The 11,341-nt window shown below is 40.6% G+C and overlaps 1 protein-coding gene across 3 annotated transcripts in view; it reads right to left on the bottom strand.

Moving 5' to 3' along the window:
• Rusc2 (RUN and SH3 domain containing 2) overlaps positions 1–11,341 on the bottom strand; it is a 60,248-nt gene that overhangs the window by 21,693 nt on the left and 27,214 nt on the right. The window contains exon 1 of one of the 3 annotated variants that reach the window (XM_010619313.3): positions 4,940–5,413. The exons of 1 other annotated variant lie outside the window; for it this stretch is intronic. The gene's annotated coding sequence lies outside the window, so the exon portion shown is untranslated. Of the gene's footprint in view, positions 1–4,939; positions 5,414–11,341 lie in introns of those variants that run through there. One more of the 3 variants, XM_019206796.2, reaches the window with a different exon arrangement.

Genomic DNA, 11,341 nt, shown 5'->3' with positions numbered 1-11,341 from the left:
TTTTTTTTTTGGTTTTTTGAGACAGGGTCTCAGTATGTAGTTGAGAATGACCTGGAACTCACTGTGTAGCCCAGGCTGGTCCTGAACTCACAGCGATCCTCCTGCCTCAGCCTCCTGAGTGCTGGGATTACACACGTGCGCCACCATGCCTGGCTATGGAGGTTATTTTTGGGGAGATAAAAATGTTGTGAAATCAGACAGTGGTGATGGTTACACAGTCAGAAATATGAAAATGATTGAACTTTATGATTTGTGAATTATGTCTCAGTAAGCTTGTCGTATAAAAGTTTTGTCAAAATAAGAAATTAAAGTGGGGTTGGGGATTTAGCTCATGGGACCAGGGATTTAGCTCAGTGGCACTGCACCTGCCTCGCCAGTGCAAGGTCCTGAGTTCGACCCCCAGAACCCCCTTAAAAAAAGAAAATTAACATTTATAGCAAGAGGTGTGGAAGAGTGAGGAAGGGAATGAGCACTGAGCAGTGGAGGGGCTGGGCATTTGCACAGGAGGTGAGACGAGCTGAGAGGCACGGATGTGGCATTTTGGAGAGAGATGAGATGCTTTTGAGGAAGTTTTGCCGTAAGACACATGAGATAATTCCCCCTTCTCTCCTTCGTTTCTCTTCTTTTCCTTCACTAAGAAAAGTTTAGGCTCAAATATATATATGCTTAAGGGTAACAGACCGCCCCCCTCCTTACCAGGGGATCAAACTCAGGACATCAAGCTTGCAAGGCAGACATGGCACCACTGAGCTAAATTCCCAGCCCTACGGATAAGAGAAAGTTGAAAACTTCCAATAATAATAATAAAAATACAGAACAGAGGAGCATTAGAATAATGTCCTATTAGCTGGGTAGGATGTTGTACACTTTAATTCTAGCAGCTCAGGAGTCTGAGGCAGGAGGATTCCTTACGTATAGAAATTTGAGGCCAGCCTGGGCAACACAATGACAGCCTATCTCAAAACAATAAACAACAACAATAATAGAGTACTGTTAATATGATTATTGACTGGAAAGATGTTCACAAAATATTAATTGAAAGTAGCAAATTATAAACCGCATGTATAGCATGTTACAGCCTTTCCATGCACTGGTCAGGGGGAGCACTAAACTATATCCCCAATTCTTTTAAAAGTTTATTTTGAGACAGTCTCTCAGGAGTTGTCTGGGCTGGACTTGACCTTGTGTTTATCCTGCTTCAGCTACCTGAGTAGCTGGGATTACAGGCATTTACTACCATGCCTGGCAATATGACACATTTTAAAGAAAAACAAAATCTACGTGTGTGGAAAAAATCTGAAACAATACAACAAAAAAAATTAAGGGTGTCAATTTCTACTGAGCAGTTTTGGATTATTTTAAGTTTTTGTTTCATCTGTATATCCTAATTTGTATATACTATATATACAGAATTTAAGCAATATTTTTCTTTAAGGAAGGGAGTTCTCCTTACATATAGTACTAGGTTTCTCCTAAGAGTCCAGGCCAAAATTCTAAGAAAGACCTGGATTAAATGGAGGACAGAGAAATTTCTTATAGATATAGCAATAATTCTAAGAGTACCTATGGGCTGTAGTCATTACTGATCTATAATAGGCACCCCCCCCAAAGCACTATTTTCAGAGACAGTCACAAATATACATATAGTTTAAGACTTTATGGGCTGGCCCACAGACCCATTGTTGTGAAGTGCATGCAAAACAGTCATCCACAGGACAGAGAAACCTGATCTTCTAAACCAGGGGTAAGAAAAGGTGCATGTGGGAGGTGAAAAAGGAACCCTTGACTGGAGGGTGCTGGCATATGGGTTATTTTAGGTTTACGTATCTATCCCCAGACTAGAATGCAGACCAGAGATCAGAGACAGGTAAGCAGCTCTGTCTCTAGAACTTATTACACAGTTTAAGCCTGACAGGTGCTCAGCTATTTGTGGACTATTTTATTCATTGAAAATGGAACTGTTTGTATTTTTATTATTGAGTTATAGGAATTTTAAAACATTCTGAGTGTAAGTCCTCTGTCAGGGACCTGTCTTGTGAACATGTCCTGTCAGTCTGTGGCTGGCCTGTTCTGCCCCCATACTACTCGATTCGATCTTGGCAGCTCCAGACGGCCAGCAGAAAGTGCCAGGACACTGCTGTCTCACAACTGTAGTGGAAGCCTGCTCCCCCACCGTGGCATTTTGGCTGTTGTTAGCAGGAGTTTTTCATTTTATGAAGTCTAATTTATCACTTTTTCTTTTTAGGGTTAAAGTTTTCTGTATACTAAGAAACATCCACCTATCCCAAGATCATAAAAATTTTTTCTTTCTTTTCCAAAAGCTATAGTTTTGGCTTTTACATTTAGAGTACGTCCAATGTCACTTTAAGTGTAAAGATCTTTTATTGACTGATTTCTAGTATTACTCTATATTTTTGTATCCTGGAGAGGTCTTACTCCTTGATCTGCATACAACCAAGGGCAATGGCTGCTAGCGGTACCTCCACAAACAATTACAATTGGCCAGCTACAGGGAAGTTCTGCAGGCATCTCATCAGGGCCTGCATTTGTACCTTGCCCTATGCCCTTCACATTTTTTTAGAAAGCACATTTTAGGTATGTCATATCTCAGTGATCCTCACACTGATTTACCAAAACAAACAGGGTAATCTTTACTTTAAAAAATAAGAAAAGTGACACCCAGAAAAATGAAACTATTAGATCATTCAGTGAATAAAAAACAGAATTTAGAGGGACTCAGGAATTCTACCTTTTTTCTTTACCAGTTAAGAAAGTACTAAGAGTCTGGGCGTGGTTGGATATACCTATAATCCCAGCACTCTGGGAGGAGTGAGGTAGATGGATCGCAAATTTGAGCACAGCTTAGGCATTTTTAGCAATTTAGCAAGACCCTATCTTAAAATAAAAAAGAAAAAGAGTTGGGCAGATAGCTCAGTGAAAAAGCCCTGGGTTCAATCCCCAGCAGTCCCCACCCCGCAAGTACTGAGAGGATAATATGCTTTTGATTTGATTTAAACACCACAGAAAACATTTCCTGGAAGCATATCTAAGACTTCTTTCCTAAGAGTAGCTTGTTCTTTATCAAGACAAGTTAATACTGTTCTACGTAAAGGTGAAGAAAAACACTGAGAAGAGCTCTTGCCAGACTCTTTTTGTACCCCGATTAAATGGAGAGACACAGATGATGAGGCTGGGAAAGCAACAGAGGATACAAAATAATAAGACAGTGGAAAGATGCCCTCCAAAAGATGAGTCCTCTAGCTACATGAAGTAGTGAAGTCTAGCGTGCCAGATTCATGGAAAGGTGTCTCTGAGAGTCCTTTTCCTGGGCCTAGTCCTAAATGAATATCTCTTGGCCTATCATAAAAATCCCATTTATTAGTGATCACTTATTGAGCCCTTATATATGTACATATATCAGCTTTAATTCTACCATGTCATTTTCAAGTAGGCATGATCATTCCCATTTTACAGAAGAGAAAACTGAAGCTTAGAGTGTTTAAATGATATGCCCACAGTTACAGAGCTAAGGGATTCAAGCCCAGGTCTGCCCCATTCTTAACTATGTTGTAACTACCTTCCAAAGAAAACTTATAGGACTGCACCCTTTTCCTAAAGTCCTTAGACCACCCTGCTGCCCACAGCAGCTGTTTCCTACCCATCCTGAGTGGGCCCACACTTTAGCCTCTATTTATATAGGTGAAGATACTCTCTATTTCCTACAGTCCTCTCGCTCCCACAACACTCGTAAATCCTGCCCCCTGTCCCTCTGGTCCCGGTTCGCAGTCCCTATGTCCCAGCCCCATCCATGGTTCCTAAAGCTCCTTTGCTCTGCTCTGTGGCTCCTGTCCCTAGATGCTTCCCGGGAACTAACACACTCCCACAGTTTGCCAGGTTATCCCTTCACCACATACATATTTGCACACTGTGGAAATACTGTCTCCCATTATCGTGGATTCTCCTACCAATGTGGTTTAATCGAAACAGGAATTTAAGGAACTCTTCTATTGCTCAGCAACAGGACAACTCTGGGCAGATAAGATCCAAAAGAAAGCCTCTCCTGTCTCTGGAATCAGTGTCCTTCTGCTAGTCACAGAACTCATTCCCTCTCTTTTTGGCCTCCTGAAGGAAGACAGGGAAGACAGTGGCACTCAGTTATTATTCTACAGAAATCTGACCTTGACTTGAGCTCCTGAGCAGCCTCCATGGGACTGATAGCTTCCCCCCACCCCCAGAGGGTCTTCTTAAGGCAGGACCGAAGGGAAAAGGGAAGGATCTGGGCGTGGTAGCTTATCTTATGCTTAGCTCTCTTCCTACTAGGAAGCTAAATCTGTATAAGAAGGTTGATTTTAACAGGTCAGGTGCCCTAGGAGTTGCAGTGACATCGTCCTCCCATATACCGTAGGACATCTTCTTGGTCAACATTCTTTCTTTCTTACTCCATCCTAAGGTGGATGCCTGGTGGCTCCCACAGCACCAGAAGATACTGCAAGTGTGTCTATGTGCATGTATGTATGCATGTGGTGGAGGGTAGGCTGCCCAGCTGCTCTTGAAAGCCGTGTGGATCTCTGCATGGTCTCCATCTAAACTTACAGTAGCTTTAGGGTGTCTCCTCCCATTAAACCTTTGCTTCTAGATCTGACCCCTTCCACCCTCGCTATAGTAGCTTCATTAGAACTGCCCAGAAAGGAAGGGCGGGCTCTTCTGCTTCTTGACAAATTAGCTTTTCAATTTCCTTGCCTTACTGGTTTCTACCGTATTTTACAATTTTTTAAAAGTAAAAGTATCCCAGGGCCTGGTCTTTTCTTCCCTTGATAATCTCACTTGGTCTGTCTCTCTCAGAAAGACAAAGCCATCCCTCACAAGCCAGGGCCTAAACTCCGACCGACCGTGATCCTCGGCTGTGCCCCGCCCCGCCCCCAGCGCCGCTGTGCCATACCTCTGAAGGAGCCTTGAGCTGGACCGGAGGCTTCTGTTCTTCTCGTGCTCCCACCGAGCTCACCTTGGCAGCTCCAGCTGAGGCACTGTTCCACAGGGCCACACTGGGGGGAGTGGGCCGATTCCCTAAGATCTGATTTCTGCTAATACAATGGCATCCTAGCTAATGCAGGGAGGCTGCGCAATCCCAGCCTGTCTCCTGGCTGCTGCCCCGGCTGCTGGTACTGCGGTGACGTTGCTGCTAAGGGAAGGGGGAAGGGAAAGGAGCAGGCGTGCCCACAGCACAGCTACTCAGCCTCCCTCCCCATCAGTCCCTGTGGGCCTGTTAGCCCAGGGAAGGAGGAGGGTAGAGGAAAGTCAGCTACACAGGGCAGTCAGCGCTGGAAGATGGAGACTAAGACACCAAGGGAAAAATAGGGAGAGGTGGAAATAGCTCCTCTCTAGCCCTTAGGAGTGTTAGGGAAGAAGCCCGGGCAAAGCCTGGAAGCTTCCTTCCTTCCTTAGGCTCCTCCTTTTAGATCCCAGCCAGATATTTCTCCCTCCTCTTTTTGCCCACTCTGAATGATTCCCTGTTTTCCAGCTTTTACCTCTCACTAGGATTCCAGACTAACATCAGGGTGGGCAGTGAGGCTGGGAGGGGATTTATGAGGCCCTGAAGGGAGATACAGAGACCAGCAGACACTGTGAGCTCAGTCCCTTCGGATGCTTGGCACCAGGCTTCCTAGTGCGCGCGCATGCCCAGGGAACTGCAGTGGGGTCTGCTGGAGAAGAGGCTGGGCTGTAGGCAGGCTTCTGCACACAAGGCAGGAAAATGAGTCTTAGAACCACGTGGCTATAGGCTCCTTTTATAACACTGTGTCTAACTCAGTTCCCTGGATCTTTAGAGAGTCAAGGAACACTCACATACATCAGTTTTTGGTCAGTGCTGAATTTTGTCAAAATAGGTCTGTATGGAAGCAGGATCCATTTGGTCAGCCTGAAAGTCCAGGGAGCCCATCTTCCTAGGGACAGGAAAGCCCAGGGAGTGGTCTGCTTTAGGCCAGAGAAAAGCCTCAGTTGTCTGGAGACCTACTGAGTCCTCTGCTCCTCCTCTGCCCAGGTTCTGCTCCAGTTCTGCGGGAATAATAGTAGAGAAATCATAGCAAAAGCCAGTTGTACAGTAGGTGGCTGCACTCTGTATACCAGTGCCAATGCTTCCTACTACTACCCTTGAATACAGACATGTTCTAAGCATAGCCTTGCCTGAGGCACCTCCCAAGGTTCACTACTGTCATTCTTTGGTATCTGTGGGAGGTGGTACTGGGGATCAGTTCCAGTACTCCCTGTGGACATCAAGATCTGAGAAAGTTGTCAAGTGTGGCAACACATGCCTGTAACCTCAGCTATCGATGAGTCTGTGGCAGGAGGACTGCAAGTTCAAGGCCAGCCTTGAACAACTAAATAATTTATAAGAGAAAGCATATTGCCATAATTTTATCATTCCACTGTATACACATGTAGATTTCATCAGAAACTAACATAAGTTCATATGAAGTTTTGATTAAGTAAATCACGTGTCACTTAACATGGCTATTGCTCTTTTTTTCCAGATCTGCCTTAACAGCATTTCTAGACTGCAAGGTACAAGTTATATTTATAATCTTATATTCCTAATATCAGTATATAAGACAGTATCATTTTTTATTTTGTTATACATAAAACCTAGCACAGTGCTTGACATAGAGAAAGTGTTTAGTTGAGGTCTTATTGAGCAAGAGTAACTAAAAGGGAGGTTATGCGGGTGTAAATGAAAGTGGGTGGTAGAAAGACGACTCAAGGCTTAGGAGAAGACTTCAGTTTCTCAGGTGAAAAAAAGATCTATTAAAAAGAAGGTTAGAGAGTAAAGAAATAATTTATCATGACCTTTGGTTAGCTATCACATTCTTAGACATGATGCCAAAAGTACAAGTGACAAAACATCAAATGGATAAAATGAATAAAAATTTAAAACTTTTTTTCTTTAAAGGACACAATCAAGTAGTAAAAAGTAAAAAAAAAACCCCACAGAATGGGGGAAAATTTGCAAATCATCTATCTAATAAGAAACTTCTACCCACAATATATAAAGAACCTCTGTAACTCTGTAATGCAGATAAGTGACCAATAAAAAATGGACAAAGTATCTGAACAGACAATTCTCCAAAGAAGACACACAAATAAATGGTCAACATGCACATAAAAAGATGTTCAGTGTCATTTGTCATTAGGGAGTACAAATCAAAACTAAAATGAGGTACTATTTGATCCCACTAGAATATCTAAATTACTAGAATATCTAAAATTAAAGATACTGACAATAATAACTTGATAATTTAGGAAAAACAGAAACCTTCTTATACTGCTAGAAGCATTGTAAAATGGTACAGACCTTTGGAAAACAGTCTGACAATGCCACAAAATGTTAGGCGTTACCTAAAGACCTAACAATTCTGCTTAAAGTATATACCTAAGAGAAATGAAAACATGTGCATACAAAAGCTTGTACACATATATTCATAGAGCATTATTCATAATAGTAAAAAATCAGAACCACCAACATGTTCACTAGAAGGTGAATGGATATCCACAATGTGGTCTATCCACACAACAGACTCTACTCAGCAGTGAAAAGGAATGAAGTACTGGTACATGGCACAACAACACATGATGAAAACAGTATATGCTTTGTGAAAGAGGACAAACACAAACCATCATATATTGACTGATTCCATTTTTGTGAATTATCCAGAGTAGGTGAATCTACAGAAATCTGCCTTCGGTAATATTTGAACTGTTATAATAATAATAAAAAAATAACCTGTCTAGCTGGGATGTAGCTCAGTGGTGCCATGCCTGCCTGGCAAGTGCAAAGTCCTGAGTTCATCCCCTGGTTCTGGAAACAAACAAAAAACCAAACAAACCTCTGACATGATTAGCTATCTTCTCTCACTCTAACCTTTTCCCTTTGGCATTAATTCTTTTAGTTCTACTATTTTTCCCTTTCTTCTCAGAGTCTTTGCCCTGAGCTACACCAGCAGCTGCTTTTAAACTTAAAAACATTTTTTTTTTTTTTAAAGACAAGATCTCAGTAATTTGCCCAGTCTGGGCTTGAACTTGAAATTGTTCTACCTCAGCCTCTCTGACTGCTGTGATTACAGGTATGCCACCACACCAAGCTCTAGTTCTACTTCTTAAATCCTTTCTTCATTTTTTCCCCCAGTACTGAGGATTGAATCCATGGCCTCTGTAATAACACTGAGGAGGATGAGTTAGGAGGATCACCTTGAAAGTCTGAGGCCAGCTTGGGCTACAAAGCAAAAGCCTCATTCAAATAATGAAAAAAATATGTATTTAATTTTGAGACAAGATCTTACTAAGTTGCTAAATTACGTAGGCTGGGCTCAAATGTTGATTCTGCTGTTTCAGTCACACTGTTGAGATTACAGATGCGTACAACCATACCTAGCTTCTTATTGTCTAATAAAAAAATACTGGAATTCTACTTGGATACAGATTTACTGCAAGCTTCAGATCTGAAGTCTTCTAAACCTTGGCATTATTTTGCCTTCCAATTATCTTTGTTGTTGATTTTGAAATCTGACATTCTTCTTCAACTCCCAGAATCAAATCTCAGACTATCAGATACTACATCATGTCCCTATACCTGTCAGAATCCAGACCTGCACTGTCTCTCCTCTGAATTAATAACTAGTCTCCTAACTAGTTTTCTTGTTTTTGTTCTGGCTTTCTCCTCCCTAGAATTACAGTTGTGCTTTTTCCTTGTATCTCTTTATTTATCTCATATTTACACAATGATGTTCACTGCAGTACTGCTTACAAAATAAAAGAACAGAATATTCCAAAAATCAAATCGTACTAAACAGCTAAAAATAGAAATATTATCCAATTAAACAGTGCTTTATCCATGTACCATAATGGAACATGTGGAACCATAAAAATTATGCTTACAAAGGAATGTTTAATGGCCTTGAAAAAGGCTTATAAACTACTAAAAAAGTATCAAATTATAGAGATACTTCTGTTTCCTATATTATTACGAACAAAATGTTATGGGAACTTTTCCATTGCAAAAAACTAGATTCTATATAACATATATTCTTGTATGTGATACTAGAGATTGAACCCAAAGCCTCATGACTACTAGGAAAGCATTCTGCCCCTGAGCTACATTACTAGCTATACAGCACATACTTTTTAAAAGTACTTCATGGCTCACAGTGACTAGGGGAAATCAAGGCTACTCCTTAAACCCCCAGAATGTAAAAAATCATGTGCTGTGGAGGAAGAGGAAGCAGGGGTTCCTTGTGGGCCAAAACCCAAAGGATCACTTCTGTTCTCATGGCAACCATAAGGGCTGGTCTAGCTCAGAGGCAGAATGTTTATCTAGTATGTATGAGGCTCTGGGTTCAATCTCTAGTACCGGGGGTCGGGGATAGCTCACTGGAAAAGTAAGGGAGGTAGCTAAAACCAAAACCCCTACATGAAGCTGGGACCCCCTGGAGGCCAAAGTAATCCAGGGTTGGTGATGTTCCACAGCTTTTAGCAGAAGTAGATGCAAACCTATGAAAGAAAATCTCTCCCAAATTAAGTTGACAAGATATCTCTCCCTCTGCCCCCCCTCCCTCTCCTCCCTCCTTTCTTTTTTCCCAGGGCTGGAAATCAGGACCTTACACTTGCTAGGAAGGTGTTGCACCACTGAGCAACATCACCAGATCTGAAGATTTTACTTTTCTTTCTTTTAAAAAAAATATTATCAAAATTAAAGAACAAGCAAAAATATTTTGTAGCCAAAGATTAAAATTACACATGGAGGAGGAGCCGGAGATTTAGCTCAGTGGCATTGCTTCACAAGTGCAAGGTCGTGAGTTCAATCTCCAGTACCCCCCACCCCCATACACATGGAGGCAAGGCACTGTGAGTGAATATCAAACAATAAAATGACAGATTTAGGGCTGGGGATTTAGCTCAGTGGTGCCACCGCCTACCTCACAAGGGCAAGGTCCCGAGTTCAATCTCCGGTACAAAAAAAAAAAAATTAGAAACATAACTATTGAAATAATTCCATGGCCAAGTTTAAGGGCATATTAGAGAAAGATGAAATGAGAATCAGTCAGTGAACTATATAAAATGTAGTTGTAGAATTTATATCATCACAACATAAAAAGACCAGAAAAAAAATTAAAGAGAAGTTAAAAGACAAGAGGGACCGAGAAAGCTTACTATACTTCTAATCAGAATCCACAGCAGAGAATCAAAAAGAGGTAATACTAAAAGACAAAATGCAAAGAATATTCCAGAAGTGATAGGAAACATGAATCCTTGAATTCAAGAAGCACAACAAACTTTAATTTGGATTTAATAAGTAACCCTTTAAATTGTGTATCAGTTTATTTGAATGTAATATATTTTAATAGTTACAAGATGATATAATATTGACATGTGTGATCCTGGGCCAGTTACCTAGCTTTTCCCTGCTTCCATCTCCTATAAAATGGTAATAAAAATAACACCTACCTATAAAGTCATCATGTTCTTTGTCACAAGCAATCTATGAGATTACTTTTAGATTGTGTAAATATCCTGTTCCCATCAAATATTCATCCAATCTTTTTAGCACCCATTTTGATGATTACTGCCCGAATTATTTACTGTGATGGCTAAAAAATTATAATTTTTGGCATTTTAATATAAGCTTGCATTTTAATATAAGAAAGATTTTCCTTTTCCTTCCTTTCTCCATTTATTTATTTTGTATAAATATGGATTCTTTAAGAAATTTATTGGATCACAATCTGTTACTGATTTTATCTTCAGATTATTCCAAATTTGGTACTATTTGACAGCTTCTTTTTCATTGTGAAGACCTTTACTGCTCTATATAAATCCCTATAAATGTTAAATATTTTTGAACAATTTTAGATTTATGGAATAGTTACAAAGGTAGTTCAGTGTTCCTGTACATTCATTCTTCAATTCCCCTAATGTTTGCATCTTCCATAATCATGGTACATTCCTTAAAACAAAGCTATTAACATTGAGTACCTTATTATGAACTAAAATTTCAGACTTTATTTTAATTTGCCCAAATTTTCTACTAAATAGCTGTTTTCCGGCTTTGTATAAAACCCAATACATTATAACTTTTATTAACATGTTAATTAAAAACAAAATTAAGTCACCTCCACCCACCAGGCAGATGTTTTTTTGTTTTTTTTTTATACTGGGGATCGAACTCGGGTGCTGGTGCTGGTGGTGAGGCAGGTGGCAGAACCACTGAGCTAAATCCCTGGCCCTGGCAGATGTGTTTTGAATCCTGCAGATAAGCAGTTTTCATGGTACTCTAAGTGTAGCATAACAGAGAAAG

The sequence above is a fragment of the Fukomys damarensis genome, unplaced genomic scaffold, assembly GCF_012274545.1.
Source record: "Fukomys damarensis isolate Sample0158 unplaced genomic scaffold, DMR_v1.0_HiC HiC_scaffold_36, whole genome shotgun sequence".
NCBI lineage: Eukaryota > Metazoa > Chordata > Mammalia > Rodentia > Bathyergidae > Fukomys > Fukomys damarensis.
This window is presented reverse-complemented; position numbering and strand designations above follow the sequence as displayed.